Source organism: Microcaecilia unicolor, chromosome 3, assembly GCF_901765095.1.
Source record: "Microcaecilia unicolor chromosome 3, aMicUni1.1, whole genome shotgun sequence".
NCBI classification, from domain to species: Eukaryota; Metazoa; Chordata; class Amphibia; order Gymnophiona; family Siphonopidae; genus Microcaecilia; species Microcaecilia unicolor.
In genome coordinates, this window is record NC_044033.1 from 231,927,802 (window position 1) to 231,944,462 (window position 16,661).

At 44.7% G+C, this 16,661-nt stretch overlaps 1 protein-coding gene across 2 annotated transcripts in view; it reads left to right on the plus strand.

Moving 5' to 3' along the window:
• Positions 1-16,661, plus strand: part of STXBP2 (syntaxin binding protein 2) — a 165,695-nt gene that overhangs the window by 28,831 nt on the left and 120,203 nt on the right. The gene's annotated exons all lie outside the window — the stretch shown is intronic.

Consider the following 16,661-nt stretch of genomic DNA (forward strand, 5'->3'; position numbering starts at 1 on the left):
CCCACCTGTTTCCAAGCCTCTCTTTGGCTCCCAGGGTATAGTGCTTAGTAAGTCAGAAGCAAAGGCTGGATCTGACTCCTTTCCCTCCAGAAAAGCACTACAGGTGTGGAGTACCTCCCTTCCTGAGACCTTGCCAGGTTTTCTCCCTTCCAGGGTTCTGTGTCTGTCCTATGAAAAACCTCACTAAGCACTACTGGGAAGGCTTTAGAACCTGGGGAATCTGCCCTATTTGTAATTATACTTGCCCTTCTCTTACTGCAAGCCTTCTAGTGACGCACAGCCAGCTATCCAGGTAAAGTTCCTCTTCCTTCTTATAGTATTTACATGGCAATAAGATAGGAAGTGACAACAGGAAAACCAGGAGGGTATCTCATACATCACAGTGTCTTGGGCCTGACCATAGCCCTGCTAACTGTGTTTTATGTCTTCACATGAAGAGGACCCAGGTTTCCTGAGAGACTCAACGAGAGAGGATTTTTTGGAGCCGTCCGGTTCATCAGCATCAAGGTCGTCGGCCCAGAGCTGTTGGATGGCCTAATGCAGTGGTGTGCATCGGTATCAGGGCTGCTTGCGCCTGCCATACCTCCGTTGCAGCCCCACCTAGCCCTTAGCCTGCGATGTGGCCTTGATGCTGGCGCCGCTTGCGGCCTTGGTGTCAACTGCTACCCAAGCCACTAGCCCCTCGACATCAGTGGAGGAAGCTTCGCCAGAGTTGAGATGGGAGATAGTTTCTCGACATCGCTCTCAAGGACACAGTTCCTCGCATCGAGGCAGGTTCGGTCTCGGAGATCTCATAGAGATACTGTCCGACATCGAGGAGGAACACTCAGAGTATTCAGAGGAAGATCCAAGGCACTTCTCCTCAGATGAATCCTATGGGATTTCCTCTGAACCTTCCCCTCCACCTGAAAGGAGATGGTCTCCATCAGAGAGCCTTTCATTTTCATCTTTTGTTAAGGAAGTGGCCAACGCCATTCCATTTCCCTTGGAAGTGGAGGATCAGACCAGAGCTAAGATGCTTGAGGTCCTGGACTACACATCTCCTCCCAAGGAGGCTGTGACTGCCCCTCTCCACGAGGTACTCGAGGAAGTCTATGTCAGGAACTGGGAGTCCCCTCTGTCGGTTCCTGCTGTGCCCGAGAAGATTGACACCCAGTATTGGAGCCACAATGAACCTGGTTTTATTAGGCCTCAGTTACCTCACAATTCCATGGTGGTGGAATCCGCTCTCAAGAGAGCTGGGAGTACTGGAGACTATGCCTCAGCACCCCCAGACAGAGAAGCTAGAACCCTGGATTCTTTTGGAAGATGTACCAGGCTTCAATGTTTATCTCCCATACACAATCCTACCAGCTTTTCACAAGCATTTACTTGTGGAGCCTTTTTGCCAGTTGGTCAAGCAGCAGAAGGCATGTCAAAAGTTCTTGGCCAGGGGCACTTACAACACTTTTGATGTTGCATCCAGGATCTCTGCTCAAGGTATAGCAATGCGCAGTCTCTCATGGCTGTATGTTTCTGACCTGGAACACTCTGTTCAGCAGCGGTTGGCGGATGCCCCTTGCCAGGGGGATAACCTTTTTGAAGAGAATATTGAGGAGGTCGCAAACCAAATCAAAAAATGCACTGATACCATCTCTTCTCTCTCTTGCTGGGCACCTTCTGCATCAACCTCCTCAGCTAGGTAGACTCTTGGCAAGCCAAGGAGGCGTTCTATTGCTATCCTAGTTGTAGGTACAACCCTTCAGCTTACTAGCCTAATCAGGCTCAATCCCAGCTCGCTCATTCACGTGAACAGTGTGCGCCAAAGGTCCTTTGACTGAAGGAAGGGATACGTTTTTGACTGGCTCCAGCAGAGCATAGCTGCAAAGTATCCGGATGACTTGCTGGTTGGCGGGAGGTTGAAGTTTTTTCACGAAAGGTGGCATCTTATAACCTCCGACCAGTGGGTTCTTCAAATAGTCCATCTTGGATATGCCCTCAGTTGGTGTCTCGAACTTCCAAATTGCCCACCAAGGCAATTTCGTTCAGCTCTCGACACAGACAGGTACTTGGCAGAGGAACTCAGAGCCCTTCTGAAAGCCCATGCGGTCGAACCCGTTCCACCAGGGGAAGAAGGGCAGGGATTCTATTCCAGGTACTTCCTTGTGCAGAAGAAGACAGGGGGGAAGCGTCCCATCCTAGACCTAAGGGCCCTGATCAAATTTCTAGTCTGAGAAAAGTTCAGGATGGTTTCCCTGAGCACCCTTCTCCCAATGATTCAGAAAAATGATTGACTGTTCTCTCTAGACTTAAAGGAAGCATATACTTACTTCCGATGGGCTGGAAGTATTGGAATGTATCTTTGATTTCAGCTGTGAACACATCACTTTCAGTATCGAATGTTGCCTTTTGGCCTCGTGTTAGCTCCCAGGGTATTCACCAAGTGTCTATCAGTATTGGCAGTGTCGCTACACAGACTGGGAGTCCATGTGTTCCCGTATCTTGACGACTGGCTGGTGAAGAGCACCTCAGAGAATGGTGCTTGGGCGTCTATGCGGATGACTATTTGGGTGCTAGTACTAGGGTTTGTTTTAAACTACCCCTAGTCCCATCTACACCCTGTCCAGCTATAGGAGTTCATAGGAGCCTTGCTCGACACACAGAGGATTCGAGCCTACCTCACTGAGATTAGAGCGGAAAATCTTGTCTCGCTCGCATCCAAGGTTTGTGCCTGTCAGGTCACAACTTGGCAGATACTGAGATTGCTGGGCCACATGGCTTCCACAGTGTATGTTGCACCCGTGACGTCTTCACATGAAATCAGCCCAATGGACCCTGACTTCTCAGTGGTATCAAGTCATGGGGAGTCTAGAAGATGTCATCCGAGTGTCCCTGGAGCTTGTACGCTCCCTTCAGTGGTGGAATATTCGATCCAGTTTGACTCCGGGACTTCATTCCAAATTCCTCAGCCACAAAAAGTGCTGCCGACGGATGCATCTCTCCTAGGATGGGGAGCTCATGTAGATGGGCTTCATACTCAAGGAACTTGATCCTCTCAGGCATCAAATCTTCAGATCAATCTCCTGGAGCTCTGGGCAGTCTGGAACGCTCTAAAGGCTTTCAGAGATCGGCTATCTCGCCAAATTGTTCTCACCAAAACAGGCAACCAGGTTAAAGTGTATTACACCACCAAGCGGGGGGGAGGGGGGGCACCGGATCATGACCTTTGTGGCAGGAGGCTGTCCAGATTTGGCATTGGGCTCGCCAACATGGCTTGTTCGGTCAACCCACTTATCTGGCAGGCACAAACAACACTCTGGCCGATAGGCTGAACAGGATAATGCAACCGTACGAGTGGTCTCCCAATATGGGCATAGCCCTCAAGATCTTCCAAGTGTGGGGCACCCACTCAGTGGATCTTTTTGCCACTTAGCTCAACCACAAGGTCCCTCAGTTCTGCTCCAGGCTTCAGGCCCACGGCAGATTAGTGTCAGATGCCTTCCTCCTCAATTGGAGGACATGTATACTGAAGGGCCTGTCCAATTGAGGAGGAAGGCATCTTGACACCGAAGGGGGGAAACCTGTCAAACCTCCACCCAGCTGATGAAGGCTCCTTTTGTGCCACCGAATTCCTGCCATCTGAAGTACTTGACCCGGAAGGTTCTTTTCTTATTGGCTGTTACTTCAGCTCGTAGGGTCAGTGAGCTTCATGCCTTAGTAGTGAATGCACCTTTTATACTAAGTTTCATCATAACAGAATACTCCTCTGCACACACTCGTAAGTTCCTTCCGAAGGTGGTGTCGGAGTTTCATCTGAATCGGTCAATTGTCTTGCAACATTCATGCCTTGGATTACAAGAGAGCCTACTACATGGAGCAGACAAGGCCCCACAGACAGTCCGCCCAGCTTTTTGTTTCTTTTGATCCCAACAGTTTGGGCAGTCAGTATTGCAGAATCTGTTTGGGGTGTAGAATCCAACTAATCTAATTCCCTCATGTCTGATCCCCCTCCTGATGCACCCCCATAAGTTGTATCTCCCCACTAGTCAGAAAACCCCCATGACACAACAAACCCTGACACCCTAACAGAAATATCCAACCCCCAAGCCCCACCCTTCCCCCACTTCTGATCCCCTAGTACCTATTCAGAGATCTGCATTGGTATTTCAGGGTCTGGGCCCGAAGTGGTCCCCCCTCTGCTGCCACCTGGGCCAGGACTGCCTCCTAGCAGTAGTACCACAAGATGTAGGAGCAGAGCACTGTTGCCACCCAGGAATACTGAATAACCAATGCCAACCATGGGTAGATCCCGGGGTTTGGGGATAGAGGGAGAGTAGTGCTCTCGAGGTGGGAGGAGCAGTGATGTTTGTATCCAGGGATGGTGTTTTGTGTCATGGGTTCATGCCTCTTGGGAGGGTTGAGAGAGGAAATTAGACCTGCACAGGGCATGGGAGAGGGAAGACGTGTGTGAGGGATGTGCTGCTGCTGCTGTTTGTTTGCTTATTTATTTTCATGATGGAGTACAATGATTGCAGGTCAGATGCTGGGCACACTTCTTGAATTTACTGTGCAGGCTTTGCACTTATCCTGTGTTAAATTGTGAAGGCAACACAGGATAAGAGCAAAAATGTACTGTGTTTTTTTTTTTTTGTTTGTTTTTTTTTTCCTTTAAAAGTCTCCCTGGATGTTCTAGGCAGCAGGTCTATCTTCCGATGTCTATCTGCTAGGACATGGATGTTCATTACCTTTCTGAAATGGGAAATGAATGTCTATGTTTTAAGTCCACCCAAGTCCCACCCAAAACACACTTAGACCACGTCCTTTTCCATATGAACATTCCTTGGTTTTAGACGTTTATAGTCTGACTTTGTAAAATCTGATTTTAGATGTGTGTGCTTAGCTAAATCTGCGCTACCCAAGCTGCAAAGGACTTAAATACAAAACAACTTACGCATCTAGTTTTTCCTACATAAGCACACAACTGTGGAACACACTACCAAAAGCCTTGAAAACGACGTACGACCACCAACCTGTTTAAAAAGGCATACCCTACCGATCCAACTTAAATGCCAAATCTCTGCAACACAACCAAACTAAAGCACGTAATGGACATAACACAACTCTTCTGTTCTCCGATTCCCTAATTTGGCTGTGCCATATGAACTTTATCTTACCACAACATCACCCTGTATTTGTTCACACCAGAGCATGCAAAGGCCTCTCTGGTACTATGTAAGCCACATTGAGCCTACAAATAGGTGGGGAAATGTGGGATACAAATGTAACAAATAAATAACAAATAAACCCTCCTAGGTCCATTTTTTTCTGTTCCAGGCTATGTCCTCATTCAGATTCTATATAGTTTCAGGTTAATCTATGTTATTTCTCACTGTTGCGAGGCCCAGTTGACCAATGTTTGTTATTTTGGGTGAGTCTGGATGCTAGCATATTCAGGAAGGAAGGGGCAAATTTTGCTGCTAATGTAGATAAAGAAATGAGAGGTTTTGGCGATGCAGAGAAGGAGAGAGAGTGTAATAGGTTACTGTGTAACTTTAAGTCTCTGTGCTTTGAAAATGAACATCAGTGAGCCTTTTTGAAGGATGGAAGACATAGATGATGGGCATTTATGGAATGTAGTTCCAGTATTTTTCTCTACCTCTGGCAGATGGCAGGTCATTCAGGCTGGTGGCCATAGTTAAACATCAAAGTTGAGCCCAATGGCCGCTTCCTGAGCCGGACATGGTAGAGCATGAAGCACAGCTCCACTATCCTCATTCACACTTTTTACCCTCTACTGGGTGAGGCCATGGCTCAGCCCTGCAGGGCCCTGCCAGAGGGTTGCAGAGCCCCTTCTCCCTTCCCTCATAACCTGTACACCCTATTTAGGTATTTTTTCCCCCAGGCTTCCCTGCAGCAGGCAATACAACTTTAATCTGGCCTGCTGGTTGATGGACACAACCCATACGTAATGGCTTCATCTGCCATGACTAAAGGAAAGAAAATTATGGTAAGAACCTAATTTTCCCCTTTTGAATATGCTCTGTAATTTTGTTCTTTATGATAGTCTGTACCATTTTGCCTGGCATCGACGTCAGGCTCACCAGTCTATAATTTCCCGGATCTCCTCTGGAATCTTTTTAAAAAATCGGCTCGTCAGCTTTGAATACCATGTCTGGCACTTGTATCTCTCCCAAATCTTCCTCAGTGAAGACCGAAGCAAAGAATTCATTTAATCTCTCTGCTGTGGCTTTGGTTTCCCTGATTGCCCCTTTTACCCTTCAGTCATTTAGCGGTCCACCCGATTCTTTTGCCGGCTTCTTGCTTTTAATATACCTAAAAAAAATTTACTATGTGTTTTTTGCCTCCAACGTAATCTTTTTTTTCAAAGTCCCTCTTTGCCTTCCTTATCAGCGCTTTGCATTTGATTTGACATTCCTTATGCTGTTTCTTATTATTTTCAGTCGGTTCCTTCTTCCATTTTCCAAAGGAACAGCCTGCATGGTTAAAACGTGAGGTGAAGGAAGCTATTACTTCCTTCATATCACTTTTTAACCATGCAGGCTGTTCTTCTCATTTTATTATATTCTCCTTTTTGAAAGTTAAACGCTAATGTATTGGATTTCCTGTGTATACTTACTTCGAAGCCAGTATCAAATCTGATCATGTTATGATCACTGTTATCAAGCGGCACCAGATCGTGCCCTCCACTAAGTAGGCCATTTAGACTGAAACATGACTTGCGTCAAGTCCTGGATGTTTTGATTAAACTTTGTTACTATTAGACAACGTCTAGACCTATTTTTGTCCCCTTCACTGTGTTTTGTTTTGTTTGTGAAGCTGTGAGGGCCCTTATTCTTCTGTTTATATTGCCATTTTCTAATTATTTGCTTTCATATATTTATTTTATAGTTTAGGCCTGTAGTTCTCAACTGCCAAGCAGGATGAATTAGCCGTACAAGTAGATAATTTCATTGTGACTGTACCAACTGGGTCTTCTCAGAAAAATCTCATGTTTTTTTCAGTGTATTCTTGTCTGTGCTATTTTCTGATTGATTGCTCTCTTCCAATTTAGGATACCACTGAGGCAAGGAAGGAGAGAGGGTTGGCAATTTTACTCTGAGGAACTAAACATTTTCATTCCAAAATGGAATTTGATCTCACAAACACCCTCTTTGTGTCAAGTTTCAAATACCTCTCCTGTAGGTAGAAAATGTCCATTTCTGACACCCACTGATTCTTCTGCTTGGAGCCTGATCAAGATTTACTGAAATTGCTCTATTATGCAAGGAAAATTGGGGTTACTCCCCTGCACCACTGAAGGAGGGTAAGAGGTGAGAAATAGAAGGTGCTAGCCCCTTCTGAGGTGGAATACCATTGTATTCCAGGTGGTAGGATTGAGAGAAGGAAGTTGAAGAAGGATGGTAGCTCATTTGATGCAAGAATCACTGGTGCTAAAGGCAGCTGTGGACTAACAAATGCTTCCATTATACAAGTGGAAACAACCCATGAACAGACAACATTGTTTAATCATCTAGCATTCTGTGAACTGAATGACTTATTCTGTATGCAGAATCAAATGCAAATAGCAACAATTTCTGCACAAAAGCTGCACCTGTCAGTGGATTCAGTACACTTATTGTGGAGAGAGCTCTCTGTGCAAGACTCTGATGGTGCTGGTCCCAGAATTGAATGACATAAGTACATGCCATACTGGGAAAGACCAAAGGTCCATCAAGCCCAGCATCCTGTTTCCAACAGTGGCCAATCCAGGTCACAAATACCTGGCAAGGTCCCGAAATAGTGGATTTTCCCAAGTCCATTTAATGGTCTATGGACTTTTCCGTTAGGAAGCTGTCCAAACCTTTTTTAAACTCCACTAAGCTAACCGCCTTTACCACATTCTCTGGCAACGAATTCCAGAGTTTAATTACACGTTGAGTGAAGAAACCTTTTCTCCGATTCATTTTAAATTTACTACATTGTAGCTTCATCGCATGCCCCCTAGTCCTAGTATTTTTGGAAAGCGTAAACAGAAGCTTCACATCTACCTGTTCAACTCCACTCATTATTTTATCGACCTCTATCATATCTCCCCTCAGCCACCTTTTCTCCAAGCTGAAGAGCCCTAGCCGCTTTAGCCTTTCCTCATAGGGATGGTGTTTTTGAACAGCATCCACGCCTGATGTACATTTTTGACCCTCGCAGTCACTCATCTGTTTTTTTTTTTTTTTTTTCACCGTTCTTCTCATTTTATCATATTCTCCTTTTTTTTAAAAGTTAAACGCTAACGTATTGGATGTCCTATGTATACTTCAAAGCTAATATCAAATCCGATCATATTATGATCACTGTTATCAAGCGGTCCCAGCACCATTACCTCCCGCACCAGATCATGCATTCCACTAAGGACTAGGTCTAGAATTTTTCCTTCTCTCGTCGGCTCCTGTACCAGCTGCTCCATAAAGCTGTCCTTGATTTCATCAAGGAATTTTACCTCCATAGAGTGCCCTGATGTTACATTTACTCAGTCAATATCTGGGTAATTGACATCACCCATTATTATTGTGTTGCCCAGTTTGTTTGCGTCCCTAATTTCCTTTAACATTTCTGCATTCGTATGTTCATCCTGGCCAGGCGGATGGTAGTACACTCCTATCACTATCCTTTTCCCCTTTACACATGCAATTTCAATCCACAGTGATTCCAGGAAGTGTTTTTTTTCCTGCAAAATTTTCAATCTATTTGATTCAAGGCTCTCGTTAATATACAATGCTACCCCTCCACCAATTCGATCCACCCTATCACTACAGTATAATTTGTACACCGGTTTGACAGTTATCCTCCTTCCACCAGGTCTCAGAGATGCCTATTATATCAAATTTTTCATTTAGTGCAATATATTCTTAACTCTCCCATCTTATTTCTTAGGCTCCTGGCATTCACATATAGACATTTCAAAGTATGTTTGTTGTTCCTATTTACATGATGCTTAGTACTTGACACTATTAATTTGCAATCTTTTGTCTGATTTTTATTTAAGGACACCTGATCTACTACAGTCTCTTTTGCAACCTCACTATCAGGATACCCTATCTTCCCTGACTCTTAACTTTGTTCCTCCCTATGTGTGATATTTCCAATGACAGGCTTTCATATGAAAAAAAACTTTGAAGAGTTTGTTAAAAATGTCATTACAAATAAGCTGAAGCATATCCATTTCCTCTGCACGTCTATGGGACATTTTTACTAGATGGGCTTCTCCTCGCCCTGCTTCTCAAACAGCAGTATTTTCAGACAGTAGACCTACCTGGGGCTTACTCTTTCAATGCAGATTGAGGCTTCTTCACTGTATGACTCAATTTATCTGAACACTGTCTAGTTGACTCACCAAACTGGAAGACTTTACATTCTAAAAATTCATATTGAAGATGGTGGAGGAAAATCCTTACGTCTGGAGGAAATGTTTGGTTTGCTACAGTACATTGCATAGCTAGAGAGAATGTATTAGCTGTGGTACAGAGGTTTCTTGGAGTTCGACTAGGAAGTGTCAGAGTCCCATATCTTTCATGTGCCTTTTGTGGCAACTTCCTATAATGTAATAATTTGTTCACATCTGTTGGTTTGCGAAATACGGTAGTTGTGAATTTACTCTCACAATATCAAATTTTGATATCCAGGAAAGAGATTTCATTTTTTTGTTATTCATTTGAAATCTCAAGTTCTCATCTCTAGTGTTTAGCCAATCATAAAATACCAAAAGTGTGTCTTTACCTCTTGCCCAAACCATAAAAATATAATCTCTATCTATGCCACAAAATTGTACGTTTTTTGAACATGCATTCATTTTTAAATTCTTCTTCAAAGATTGCTACATAAAGGTTTGCCAATGACAGGGCCATAGTAGCCCCCATAGTAGTGTCCTTAATTTGTTTAATTTTTTTCCTGTGAAAAGAGAACACTTAAGTAAATTTCAAAGAATCTTGAGTAATAAATCTAAGGTAATTCTACAGAGGGCATTACAATAGACTACATATCTGATAGAAACATAAACATATTCTCCGAGGACAAGGAGGCTGGTTCATTCTCACAAGTGGGTCGACGTTCTGCATCTGCCCGGGAACTGGCATAATACATAACAAAAATTTTGCTAGAGCCTTCTGACACGCGCTCCACGCTCAACTGCACATGCAAGGTGCGCTTTCCCACCTGCCGTGCACCTCATTTATTTATTTTTTTAATTTATAGAAGTCTTTATTGAGCATGAATAAGCACAACCTTGCATAGGCATCTAAGTACAGAACAGATAAAAATGAAAATAATATAATATGCCACATATTTGCTAAATCCAAGGTAAAGTGCCACACAAACACTCCCTTATACATCAGAACCATGCTGAAACCATACCTTATACTACTTCAAACTTCTTTTTTTTTTTTAAACAGGATAATCCCACCTACTCAGTTATTCTTTTTCCACGTGAGGAGCAGCAGTTGTTTCTGTGGCTTTGATTTTCGTTTGGGTAAAAAAGCCTTCAGTGCCTTTTTCGTTGTTTTCTGTCGCCATTTTCGCATTTTATTCTTCAATTTTTAAGTTCGTTTACAACAAAAGAAATTTCTCTTTATTTTCTTAGTTTCTTTTTAGTCGCAGCCATCCTTAGGCCTGCTTGGCCGGGTCTTCTGCTTTTTTTGTGCTTTTCTCCTAGCACAATCACGTTTTTTTGATTTAGCTAGAGCGGTCTTCGCTTCCATGTCATCAAAGACTCCCAGAGGCTTCAAACACTGTACTCGGTGCAGCCAAACCATCTTAGGCTCAGATATCCACTCTTGGTGTATCCAGTGCCTTTGGCCCGGCCAGTTGTGCCCTCTGCCTTCGTATGAAGAAGAGGACACAAATTTCCAGAGAAGCTGAGAGAGAACAACTTTTGGAGCCCGGTCCTTTGGCATCGATGTTGGTGGAGTCAACGTCGGCATCGAGGGAGGCATCAATGTCTGGAGTGGAAGTAGGGATGGCTGCTCAGAGACCCCAACATGGAGCAGTGAGGCATCAACTGGGTCTCCACCTGGCCTCCTGCTGTGCAGGCCCCTCGGGACTGACCGTCGTTGGACCCGATCCCGAGCTGTCATGAGGATTCCACGTCGTCCTCATTGGCACCAAGGAGTGTTGGTGAGGTGCATCGGACGAAAGCCAAGAAGCACCAACACCGATCTCCTTCAACGCACGGTGCCGGGAGCTCCGGGACGTCGAGAGATCCAGCTCGCAAGATGCGTCGGCACTGGAGGAGTACTCCCCTTCCATTCAAGAGATGCCGGCACGCATGTTTCCCAGTAGCCGAGATCCTGCTTCTGCACCCCAGGCAGTTAGGCAATCTGAGCCCGCGCCAGCCCCACAGCTTGTACCAATGGTGGCTCTCGACGTGCGACTTTGGGCCTTGCTCCTAGAGCTGCTGGAGGCCTTTATGCAGTGATGTGCATCGGCCGAACAGCATGCTACCATGCCTTCTGCTTTGGCCCCATCTGGCCCTCAGCCTACGGCACCTAATCACAACACCTCTACTCAGGAAATCGAGACCACCCCAACTTGACATTTTGTCCTTTAGATTGTAAGCTCTTCTGAGCAGGGACCGTCCTTAGTTATTAATTTGTACAACGCTGCGTAACCCTAGTAGCGCTCTAGAAATGTTAAGTAGTAGTAGTAGGTAAGAGGGGTGGGACAGATTTATGGGTTATATGGATTGTGGCTGTTTGGGTTGTATGTTTGGGAGATGGAAGAATGGGAGGGCGTGTTTGGTACACAAGTGATGGGGGGTATAGAAGGGAAGGGAAAGAGTTTTTCTGTGTTGACAAGTGGCATAGGTGGTGATGGGGGCTTGATAAGTTGGATGTATGAATGGAGCTGGGATGGCACAACTGGGATGTCGTTCTGGCTTTACGGAAGGCATGAGCAGAGTTGGGGAACGAGTCTTTTGTTCCTGTGGTGGGATGGGTGATTTAAGGATTGCCACACTGCATGTGGATGGGATTCACTCACCTGTGAAACAAAAAAAGATTGTGAATTATGCCAAGCGTCTGAGGGTTGATATCTTACTGTTGCAGGAAACACATCTCACTAGAACCAAACATGAGAAATTGAGGAGGGAATGGGTGGGGGAATTAGTGTACGCCTCCTACATGGTAGACAAAGGGGAGTGGCGATCCTCATGCTCAAGCACCTTGATTGTGTTTGTCATAAGACTTTATCAGACCCAGAGGGGCGTTATGTAGTATGGCTGGGGGACGTTCAAGGGAAGCGGACAGCCATTTGTTCTGTATATGCTCCGAATGTATACTCCCACAAATTGTTTTCTGATTTATTAACCATGCTAGCCTCTTTGGTGATGGGAGGGGATTTCAACATAACAGCAGACCCCTTACTAGACTGTAACCCATCGAAAGCTAGGCATAAGCAGTTTGCAGCCCGTGGAGTTAATTTCCTTCAAAGAGAATTAAATCTTTTGGATATCTGGAGAATGTTGAACCCAGAAGAGCGTGACTTCACTTTTTTCTCACAGGTCCATAAAATATATGCCCGTCTTGATTACATATTGATATCCTCATCCCTCTTACCAGTAGTTAGAAAGGCTGCTTTAGAAGATGGAGTTGTATCTGACCATGGTATGGCTTGGGTGGAGATGGACTTCTCCCCACGAAACCGAGGGAGAGGCTGGCAAATGAACCCCTCTCTATATTTGGATGATGAGTTCAAAACATTTTTAGTTCAGGAGTGGGAACACTTTATGGGGGACAATAATCTTGCCGATGTTGATCCCGTCATGTATTGGGAAGTGGGAAAGGCTACTTTGAGGGGGAAAATAATAGTGCCAGAAAGCGTAAACTCCATGATCGAGAACTGCTTAGCTTGGCGCTCAAACCTCAGGATATTAGAGCTCGACTGGTGAAAGGGGGGCTGGATCAGATACGGCAGGAGTATTTAGATACTAGACATAAGGTGATTGATATTTTAACTAATAGAGCCAAATGGGACATACAGGTATACAAACTCCAGCTACATAAATGGGAGATAAGGTTGGAAAATTACTAGCCAATTTGATTCGAAACAGAGCCCCAAAACAAATAATTACTAGGATAAAGGACAAATCAGGGTCTGTTTTAAGCAAAGAAGAGGCCATCCAAAAAGCTTTCGTCGAGTTTTACACTGCCCTTTATGATAAAGGGAGTAGTGATAAAGTGATGAGGGATAGTTTCTTTAGCGGGCTGGACCTTCCCACTCTAACTGTGGCCCAACTAGATAATCTTAATGGCCCGATCTCAGGGGTAGAGATACAGCAAGCGTTGAAACGCCTCAAATTAGCAAAAGCGCCGGGACCAGATGGGCTAGGTCCGGAATATTAAGAAACACTGGGTAACCATATTATTGGGCCTTTCCAAGCGCTATGCCAAAATTTACCCACACTGGGGCAGGGAGTGGGGCGACTAGCGCATACCACTATTGTAGTCCTTCCCAAGCCTGGGAGAGATAAGGAACTTTTGGGCTCATATTGTCCCAATTTTCCTATTAAACCAGGACTTTAAAAAATTTTTGCTAGTATATTGGCCACTAGGCTGGAAAAGGTGCTGCCTGTGCTAGTGCACGATGACCAAACAGGGTTTGTGCCTGGTAGATATGCATCCTCCAACATACTGAGAGCATTGAGTGCAATTCAGGCAAGGGGGGAAGCAGGGTAGACGCTATTATTGCCAGCCTAGATGCTGAAAAGGCGTTCGACAAAATAATGTGGGATTACTTGTTCTGGGTCCTACCCAATTTGGAATTATGGGAGATTTCCTAATGGGAATAAGGACACTATACTCCAACACCACGGCGCAAATTTTAGTTAATGGGCAGCTTACTGCTTCTTTTACGCTAGAATGAGGAACAAGGCAGGGATGCCTATTGTCTCCAATGCTGTTTGTCTTATCGCTTGAACCCTTGGCATGCAAGATCTGTCAGGCCATTGCTATACGAGGTATAAAGCTAGGGGCTCTGGAATGCAAGATTAATTTGTTTGCTGATGACATGTTTATTTTTTGGACCATGCATCTACAGATATAGTCACTCTGGTGGAGCTAATCCAACAGTTTGGCTCCTTTTCGGGCCTTAAGATTAACTTTGAGAAATCTGAGGCGATGGCGCTGTCCTCGAATTGTCCTTGTAGAAACATGCCGGTTTTCCTTCTTGCATGGAATAAGGGGCCTTTGAAGTACTTGGGGGTGTTCCTCCATTTCGATGCTGGTGTGTACAACAAGAATGTAAGAGATCGGATAACTAATATCTGCTCCTTGTGCATTAGGTTGAGGGACCTTCCACTGTCTTTGTTGGGCAGGGTTGCTTTGGTAAAGATGGTGATGTTGCCTAAAGTATTGTATCCCCTCCAGATGATGCCTTTGTGGGTCACTAGGAAAGATGAAGCGACATTTAGGGGAATTATAACCTCCGTTATCTGGACAAATCGCAGGGCGCACATAGGGTATTCTAAGTTGACTGGTTCCAAGTACAGGGAGGAATAAACCTTCCAGATTTATGCCTCTATGTCGCTACCGCGCTGCAATAGTTGCATGAATTACACACAGGGGGGAGAAGGTATGCGCCAGTGGGACTATGGGAGCATGAGGCTTCCCCCTATACAGTCTACAATGTTTTGCATGCACGGGGTGCAGGGAGCCCTCTACTACAATTGCTAAGGTTGTTACATAAGGCATGGGACTGGTGGCGCTCGCTGGGGAGGGGGCTGTGGGAGCATCGCCCTTTTTGGAGTTTATTCAGAACCCCGACTTCGCTGCTGGGCATGGTTTTAGCACTTGGGAATTGTGGAGAAGGGGAGGTTGTAGATATGTGGGACAGTTCTTGGAGCTAGGGGAGGATAACATACCTACTTTTGGGGATTGCCAGAGGGAGTGGAAGTTGCCTTCTCACTTTTTCTTTTCTTACCTCCAACTCTGGCACTATGTTGCTATTTCTTTGGGGAGGCCGGGGGCCGATACCCTGTTTTTACTCAGTTGGATGCTGGGTTTATGCGCCTACTGGCTTCCTCAAACAGGCTCTCAATGTGGTATAAGTTGGGGAAGGAATGACGGGGAACTAGTCTTAATGACCAGTTGGCGAGAAAGTGAAGTGAGAGCCTGGGGGAAAAGTTAACAGGGAAAGATGTGTCGAAGTATTTTGAATTGGCTTTTAATGTTACTCCTAATGTGAAGCTCCAGGAGACCCAATTTAAGATCTTACATGATGTATACATCTCAAAATGTAAGGGGAAATCTATGGCACTGTGGGACACAGATATTTGTGACAAGTGTGGGGTAGGACGGGGCACTACGGTGCACCACTTTTTGGAATGTAGTAGCTTAAAACCTTTTTGGACTGATGTGTTATCCACTATAGAAGTGATACTGGAAACTCAGAGCGAGTGGACATATGCCACCTTGGGTCTGGACACTGATATAGGTGCTCGGGGTTTGTTTGAGCATCAACAACGTTTTGCGCTGGTTACCCTAATGCTGGCATGGGAAGTGATCCTGCACAACTGGGTGGGAACGGACCCTCCGTCATCAGCTGAGTGGAAGGCTAATATGTTGCAGATGGCCTCATGGGAACTGGCCCGAGTACATTACACCACAGGTCGGTTAGTGGCGAAATATAGGGACATTTGGAAACTGGTACAGGACTATTTTCAAAAGCAACCATCACCTACCTAGGTCAACACGGGAATGGGAAGAGGAGGGTTAGGGGTATTAAAGAGAAAAATTAAGTGACTCGTGTACATGATGAGATTGTTTCTGTTATTGTATCTCTGTTTCTTGTTATGTAATTTGCGTGAAGATTTTTGTATACATTGCATCCTTTTCTATGTTACATGTGTCATTCTCCAATAAAGATATTAAAAAAAAAACACTAGTACCATCCTCCCACTGACTGGGTCCCAACCACCTCCAGGCAAGTCTCCCACTCTCAAATTATCCCTTATGATTCCTAGGTTGCTGTGGCCCACAATTCCTAGAAAGCACCCACAGATCCAACACACAAACCACCAGGATTCTTAGTCCAGACAAGCAGAGGCAATAAACTAAAAATGTTTATTATAAAAAAAAAATTACAACAATGAACAGAGAGAATGCAATCAGTAAACAATTGCAGGTAACTGAAATATGGATCAATTATAACACTATCTAAACATTTGTTTACTTAATAAATAGTTCCTGGGGATTTCTGGACATATAGCGGCTCACAGTTTATCAAATATAACTGTTCACAGGGCCTCAGCAAAGAGATCTTTCTCTCTCTCTTCTCCCTGGCTAAGACTGGAGAAAGAGCTAGTACATCCTAACTGAATTTGAGCTCCTGGGCCAATCAGAGCCCAGAACAACATTTTTTCCACATCACTGCAGGTTAACTTCTTCTCTGTGTTAAACTAAAGAATGAACAGTCATTTTTTCCGTAACTGCTTTAAACATAAACATGCACCTCCTGCTGGCCAAACTAGAGAAATATCATGGAATATTCTTGTAATTCATATGCTGGAAAATTCACTATTTCGCCACAGAGCTTTACTAATATTTCCTGAAACTGGACTGACCTGCGCGGTTCTGACAGAGTGTTTTGAGTCCTTTGTACTGTTCCCCTTACCTTTTTCTCTGTAATATGACCAACCC